Raw genomic sequence first — 8,746 nt, 5'->3', positions numbered from 1 at the left:
AAACTTCCCTGGAATGGTTAAAGATGGTTCAAGGACAAGGAGTTCCACAATGAATCACGGAAATTAATACTCAAAAACCCAGGTATGGATGTCTCTATTTTTAGAAAAGGTATCCCCATCTTAGCTCTTAAAAGTAAATGGAGGAACATGCTCTTGATTTTACAGAAATTTATCACTTGTGAAGGGAGGTTTGGTTGCATGTATGTCTACCATATCCGTTTACTGATGAATTTCTTAGAAAAAGGGGAAATTAATCTTCCTTTCTTCCTGCTAAATAGTTTAAAAAGGATGGCCTCAAATGTGCAAAAGAAAATACAGTTCATAGATACAACCATGTATCATCATGGGTTGATAAAGATATTGGTTGAGTTTCATTTAAAGAGCATAGGAGATACCTGGGAGAATTTCCTTATTAGAAACCATTTTCAAGAAGCACTAGAGTCACCTAAAGAATATAATGTCAGAAGAAGTAGAAGAAAGAAGACAGATATAACTATTGAAAACAGACCTAAGTCTTCATTGTAGAAGAATGATGAAAAGCTAATCTCTAAAGAATTGACAGAGATCAGAAAGCAAATCAAGACAAGAGGGAAGATAAGAAAAGAGAAAAATGATACGAATGAGGAAAATGTAAGTCCTCCACAACCTAGAAGGAGCTTTAGACTCTGAGGTTTAATAAAAAAAAATCATCAAAAGGGCCAAAGCTTATAAATTTAGACGAGGAAACCCCAGTACCATCACCTCTTAACATCTCTTCTACACACAGTCCTCAAAATTCTCCTGTTTATCAGTTTGAAAGTAGCCCCAGCAAAAAACCTCCAGGCATAGACCCAGTGCAACAACAAATATATGATAATATAGAATCACTGTTTCAATGAACCTAGAACCTTCTATCAATCCACAAGAACCTCTAATTGATGCTCTCAAATAGGATATTTATGAATTAGAGGTATTGAACAGACATATCAAAGAAGAATATAAGGCCTTGAAGGAACAAAATAAATTGGACAAGGAAATTCATGATAATACCATTCTGCATCTAGGATTGTGGTATAAGAAAAACAAGAAATTGAAAAGAAAGAATAAGGTTTTGAACAAAGCAGTCATTAACCTCAAGTGTAAGCTTCTTATGAGAAGGCCTAGAATGAACATCACTTCAAAGAAAAAAAATAAGGAAACTAGATGTACTAGCAGAGATGTCTGAGCAAATGTAGTAGGGAAGAAGAACTCACATTTTTGGTGAATTGCATGAGGACATGCAATGAGTTTGCAGTGGGGGTATGTTGAACCTCAGAATTACCCTCTCCTTGATAGTTTTTATCACGTTGTCCCCTCAATTTCTCATAAGATTACAGACCGCAATCAATGATAAATGCTAAGTTTTGTTCTAAGGAAAGCATTAAAATGATTGCTATATTATTTTTTCATGTTCTTGCTATTTGGGTAGATTTTTGCAATTTAATTACAGAACGCAGCCTATTCTGCAACTAACTGTGGATTTTGTAGCTACTCTCATGGTTTGGAAAGTTCCAAGTGTCAAATGAAAAATTGTGCCACATGGGCATTTCTAGAATCATCTCCACATGGATTCTATCCTATTCACTTGGTCCAGATCGACAGAAAAGCAATCCTAAGATCATGGTCAAGGATGGAGTCATAATACGTTATCCGGAAACAGTAAGACTCTTGATTTTCTCTTTCGTAGGAAATCAAGAGTCCAATAATCCTATTGCAAATCTAATTCGAATTAGACACCTATAGCAAGTTTATCTCACAAAGAATTATGTTATTTTTGTTTAGATATCGGTTACATAGAACTGAGAAACAATTTAGAAATTAAGTGTTAAATTCTCGCTTTTTGCTAATACTCTGTATTTAGACTTCATTTTATCATAATATAAAGTTCGTGTGGTGAATGATTGGTTAAGAGCATCTTTAACTAGCTAGCAGTCCAGCCAAATCAGTTGCAGAGGGCCCCTGCACTGGAGGAGGTTTTTTATTGTTGTTTTTAGTTCAATTTGCATTACTCAGTTTTCAACAAATTTGTTTAATAATTAGGATAATATTTCATTCCAGTTTTTGATCAATAGCATAGTGATAATTCACAACTGTGCAGCCTTGTTCTTCTAAGATATTTCATGGATAAAAGTAACTCTTTTTCCAAATTGAATTAAGATTGAAGTGATAAGAATTAGTTTTCTTACTGTTTTGTCATTCATTTTCTTAAAACGGAATTGTCAATTAACTGTGTTAATGGATGTTTTCAAAATTCATTTCAAGATGTTGATGATCTTAAACTAAATGGTTAAATGTCTAATTCATACAGTGATTGAAATTACTCAGTACACTGTTATTAGCTTCCTAGGAATTTAGGAACTAAGACATAATTGACTTCTTACATAGCATTTCAAAAGGGTAATGCTTCACATTTAAATGTTGGATAAAGTCAAAATTGCATTAGTTGTTTACAATGATTTTTACATGCTTTCATCTTTTTGCTTTTAGATTCTCACTCGCTGCATACTCTGCTTATTTTTCGAGCACATTAGAAGTTAAAGTACAGATAGTTGCTTATACTTCATCTCAAGAAGATCATACTTCATAATTGAATGCTAAAGTAACCAAAAGTACTTTAATTGATTTCATTTTCTATCTTTACTTCAAACAAACACTACAATTTCACTCTTGGTTTTAAGAATTAGATCCATGGATTAGGACTAATGATAAGATAAGGTAGATGCTTTATTTCCCAAATTAGGTTCTTACTAACCAATAGTTCTTGGTTTATTTTTATAAAAATTAGATAAACTTAGGAAAATCTCCTTTTCTTCCTCCTTAAAATCCATTAGACTCATTTAAATCTTCTCATAGTATTAGGTTGAACATTCTTAGACATCAAAGAACAGAAACCCCCCAAAAACAACATAAAATATAAAACAGCGAAGTAAGAAAATGGTTAAGTATGAACATATAGTGCACCACACTTCATCAGTTTACAAACCTCGGTTGATAATTTATGCATGCAATTTAGGACAGTAAATTGACTAAACAAAAGCTATGGGCCCTGTTTGGGTAAATTGGTACATCAACTTCACAAGGTCATAACTTTGGCATACGATCTCTGTTTGGCTATCATAATATCTCGTTTTGAAGATCACGAAGAGGAGGTTGAAAAAAAAATTGCATACCTATTTGCAATATTTTATGTTTCTCTGTTTTCTCTAAAAACATCGTTTAGGGCCTTAAAATGGCTCTGGAAATTCAAGACCCGAAAAATGCCAAAAATAGTAAATTCTGTACAATTAAGGAAACTGAAAAAATGAAAGAGACAGTTTTGGGTGTCTAAGTAGAATAGGCAGGTGGCCACCAATATCCACCCAGATCATCACGAGATTTTAACACCTAGTGTTATTTGAAAGGAAGACACTCGATTGTTGAAGGAAGTATTTTGGACATGAATAACCATCTAATGTTGTTGAAGATTTTTGGCAAGTTCTGATTTGTTCAGAGAAGGTTTCTCATAGTATAAGCCTCAACCGCTAGGAGAATTACTTAAGGGTGCAATTATAAGCCTCCCAACCGAATGGAACAAGGCCTATGGTTGTGGTTGAATATGTTGGATTCAAAAGCTAAAATCTTATGCATGAGACAATGAGCACACTAGGAATATGACATGCATAAAGGAGATGATAGAGATTTCTATGAGTAGGGAAAACATTTTATGGTTTGTAACTAGCACCGCATTAACAGTTACCTAGTGAAGCCTGGAAGCAGTAATAATCTGAACCTCTAAGTTGGTCTAAGGTATGGTTTTATACCTTAATGATCTATTCTTGATAGGTAGTGAGCCTTTGATAATGAAGTGTAAGAGGGAGTTGGTATTTAAGTTAGAGATGAAGGATCTTGGAAGAGCACATCTAGGTGTTTCTTTAGCTTGGGATTTGTGATGATATCTTGGATGAGCAGGAAAAAAAAATCCGTTACTTTAAGCATGGATGAGAAAAAAAATATTGCTGCTAGAATGGCTAGCTATGAGACAGTTTGGTTGAGAAATATCTTCAAAGAGTTGTATGATATAAGATTAGGCTTGTAGTTACTTGCTTCGTGAGAGGGACAACGAATAAGGTATCATTTGTGACATATATTTTATCTAACATAATATTTGATTTTGATGTCCTGCATGAACAAGGAAAACAGAGGATCGCTTCTCTTGGTGATGTTTGAGGCAACTCTTTAGTGAGTTGGTTTAGTTGGTATCATATATTCTCACATTGATATGTTTTTGATCTACAAAGAGTACATGGATTAATGTATGTGACCCTCTTGAGTAAGGGTCTGGGATGATCAAGGACACTGGGCTAGCTTCGCCCCCCTTTTTGAGCTCCTAGGGTGAGGAATTAAGATGTAGACCTCCTGGGGTTGAGGGATCTTTGAACAATAAAGTATCACACCTAGCTATCACCGATAGCGTGGAAGATGTTGCTTCCCTATCTTGGTCTAGCAGAGTATACCCTAATTTGCATTTGTCTTTCACATCCATATGGTAAATGGGTGTTATTTTCTTAAGTTAAGTGTGATCCTTATGATTTATGGTAAGTGGCATCTCGCTCAAGTTAAATATGGAGGTGTTCTACCACTAAATTTTGAGGTTCAAGTTGGGCAGGTCAGTAGATAATAGGATAGGTGCAATCGTTTCCATTTACGGTAACTGGTATCCCTCTTATTATCGCCAAATAATGGGATAACTATGATCATTACCTCCTAAGGTAACTGGAATCCATCCTATTGTCTATGGTTTCCGGGGTGGTACCATTGGCTCCATACTGGTAGAGTCTCCCTGGTCGTAGCATTGGATCCCTATTGGTAGAGTTTCCCTGATTGTAGCATTGGCTCCTCATTGGAATAGGTTTCCCAATTTGTAGCATTGGCTCCCTGATGGCAGAGTTTCCCGGGTTGTAGCATTGGCTCCTCGCTTGCAGAGTTTCCCTGGTCGTAGCATTGGCTCCTCGCTGGCAGAGTTAACCGAGTCATAGAATTGGCTCCCTACTGGCCAAGATTCCCAAGCAGCAACATTAGCTTCATGTTGGCAGCAATTTTGGGAGGTAGAAGTGGCTCCCCGATGGATAGAGGGTGATAGATTGGGCTCCCCTCCGATGTCAAATTATTCTTCTTTTAGATTTGAGAGTGTTCAACATATGAGCAGGGATTATAAAAGATGAGAAAAGATGACATTTGATGACGATGAGACATTTTTTATGAGACATATGTTGCAGTCGGTAATTTCTCCCTAGCTGAGAGGGAGTGTAAATTTTTAGTAGCTTAGGGATAAATTTTGTTGTTTGGACAATCTTCCTCATCAAGAAATACCTCTCCTAGCCGTTTAAAGAATTTAATTTGGTTAAGGAAAAATATATTTTAATATGGAAACCCACATGTGCACAAAAAGGATAGGTCGACCCAAAAGGAAATTAGACACCCATGGATGGCTATAAATACAAGTCAAGTGACCCTCATTTGTACACATTCATCATCACTCTTCTTTCTTTCCTTTGGCTTGCGCAAGTCTAAAGTGGTTCACAGAGATTGGTTTGTATAGGTTTGAAATTGCAGGGTCTGAAGCTCGTATGTGTGATCTATGGTTTTTATTTGCAGTTGTAGGGTTGTCACACAAAATTTTTGGTTGTAGCCATAGGCATGAATGCTTATCCATGCAGTTGGAGGGTTTCAACCTCACACACGTACACTCTCTCCATTCGGCTAGAAACTATGGTTTTATTTCAAGAATTGACCGCATAATTTAGTAGTTGACTGCAGATATTAACAGTTGACTGCAACCTTCTGAATCAATGTTTTAATTACTAGCATTGTTGGGTTTATCTTTTGGATGTTGTTTATTTGATTTTTCTAGTTAGTTTTGTGGTTGAAGATATGGATCATTGTACTCTCTCTTTGCGGAAAGATTCAATGACAATCTAATAAAACGAAGAATTTGAAAGGGTTTCCCCCCTGTGAGGTTTTTCCCTAGTCTCCGAACAATCTTGGTGTCTCTATGTGTGAATTCTTTTCTTCTATTGTTCCTTTATGTTTCACTACATTGATGATGATATTGTTCTTTCTATATAATTGCATATGTTGCTGAATAATGTTATGATTCTATGGGTTGAATTCAATATGTAAATAATGAAATGCAATTATCTAAAGAAAATAACAATTTATACCTAAGAAAAATTAACATGCATAACATTGTACCCTATGACATATGTCTATGAACCATTGGATACCATTGCCTACTTCCATACCACCCTGTATCATATTGTTATAGATCTGACCTGAAAATATATGAGAAATAGAAATAAACACAAGAATAACAAGATCTGAATATAGAAATGATTCTTTATTAATCAAACCCTTAAGGTATATAACATTCCACCCCACTTAACATGTTTCGTCCTAGAAACATGGGAAGAACACAAATAATAAGATCTACTCAAAATAGTAGTCCACTGGTACCATGCACGTGCATCTAGCCATCCAAGAGAAAGGTGAACCCTCGATCTCGCTGGTGCCTCGCTCGCTTGAGATGGAAGTTGACTGTGGTAGCTATTTTGTGTTGATGTGTAGTAGGTGGATCTTTTCTCCTTGCTATTCGTCATGTGGGGGTTGTTGTCCTTGTGGCTAATTGGTTGCCATCTTGTTGGTTTTTTCTTGTGGGACGATGTGGGTGATGATATGTAGAAGTTTTAACCCACGGTGTCTTTTTCTTTAATTCACCCTTTACTGGAGCGTGACTATTATCTGGTGCTTTTTGTAGTGTCTTATCTTCCAATATTACTTCAACCACTAAGCCCTCATCTGACGTATCAGCACCTGTAACCTTTTCTGCTTTAGCCTCTGTTTGTGTTTGATTGTCGATCATCACTAGCTCATCATCTCATATGTCAATCCCTGGAACATCTTCTGCTTCAGCCTCTATGTACTCTACCTGTTTATTGATGGAAATATCCTACAATGTGATTTTCTTCTTTTTATACCAGAGCTTCAAGAATTTCTTCTACACATTAATATTGATAGTACCCAGAGATTCCATCCAAGGATATCCCAAAACAACATCCATATTATCCATCTCTGAAGTATAAAATTCACCATGCAACACATACTTATCCATAGAAACCTTCAAATCCTTATACACTTGAACATCCTCATCATCCACCTGTGTGTTTTCAATGTGTTTTGCTAGAACTTGCAATTTTTTTGCCAAATTAACATTGATAAAATTATGCTTGCAACTAGGATTTATAGAAGCAATGATCTTCTCCTTCTGAATCAATCCATGAACCTACAATAAGGACATACCAGCAGAAAATAACCCTTTAGGTTTCTTCGTTTCCTTCTTTCCTATAAAAATAATATCTTTGCTAGGTTGTGTGTCTGTCTGTTTGAGCTTAGTAAGAGGACCCACAAGATTAAATTTACGGTCAAAGTGGTCACAAATAGATTTTGTGAACATCTGCCAAGTAGTTATCCTTGGATGGCATTTTTTATGACACTCCCACCATTGCCATCTTTCATGGTCCAAGTACATGATTCCCACACTCAGCTGAGTCACATCATCCATGACATAATTCAATCTGAAATATTTCTCCATTTGTGCTAGCCGTCTAGTCGGATGAGAGCCATCAACAGAAGCGTGGTTGGCCCATAACACATATTGTGCCTCACATGTGCCAATGTAACTGCCACTACTCTAGTGAACCAACTACGATGTGGTTCATATCTCCTTATCTATCCTAATAGATCTGAGTGGCATAACTCATCACATGTTAATGGGGATGTCACGGTTGTGTCGGTCCTTGGTCTCTCTTGTGCCCAATGCATCAATGGAAGAGCATCATCTCTATACAATGCCCTACCTAGTGGCATACTAATTCCCTCCCATCCAAATAACTCCTATGTGCAACCCTACACATGGACAATGTGTCGGGACATATCCTAAAGTATGCTCATAAACCAAAAGTCCATAAGTGATAACTAGAACTCCTTTAAATAATGTGTGCAATCGGTCACTAGTTCAACCATCCCAACAACATCGTTGTCATCTTGTACCTCTGGTATATGATGGGAATCCCCACCTAGATCCAAATGCCAACTTGGGCTTAAAGTATCCACTCCAGTGTTGTCAACTAAACCTGGATCTCAAACAATTGTATCATCGTCTAAAATATACTTGTGTCCACCTCCCATGGGTGCATAATCAACAACCTATGGAACATACCTCTCTACAAGTTCCAGTTCATATGGTTTCTCCTTGTGCTCAACTATCATAGGATGCTCCTGTATCAAATCATGAGTACCCCTAACATCCTCTTGTGTGATGGTATCCACATTTAATTGACTGTCTACTATAGAGGATGAAGAGTGCACATAAATAAATTCCATATAAAACTACTCAACCTAGAACTCTTATTCTTTAAGAGCCTAACAACTACTCTTCAAGGAATCTTGGGTAGTCTCAAGCTCATGGGTAATCTTGTCACCTTCCTCCTTTTTTTGTACTACTACCTCATGATATATCTTTGCAAGCACGAGTAGGTGATCTCTGTCTGAAAGGAGTTGTAGGTAGTTGGATTTCAACTCTACCAATGCCTTTCTGAGAGTCTAAAAATTTGCAAGTGAAGGTTCTCCTCCTAAACAATCATGTTTCACTACACTTCGCAAATAATAATGTGCCACCATTTTCAGTGTATCA

This window comes from Pinus tabuliformis, chromosome 4_1 (genome assembly GCF_031772625.1).
Source record: "Pinus tabuliformis cultivar Carrire ecotype Pingquan chromosome 4_1, CPIR1, whole genome shotgun sequence".
In the NCBI taxonomy this organism is placed as follows: Eukaryota; Viridiplantae; Streptophyta; class Pinopsida; order Pinales; family Pinaceae; genus Pinus; species Pinus tabuliformis.
The sequence above is the reverse complement of the archived record's forward strand: the minus strand, read 5'-3'. Positions refer to the sequence as shown.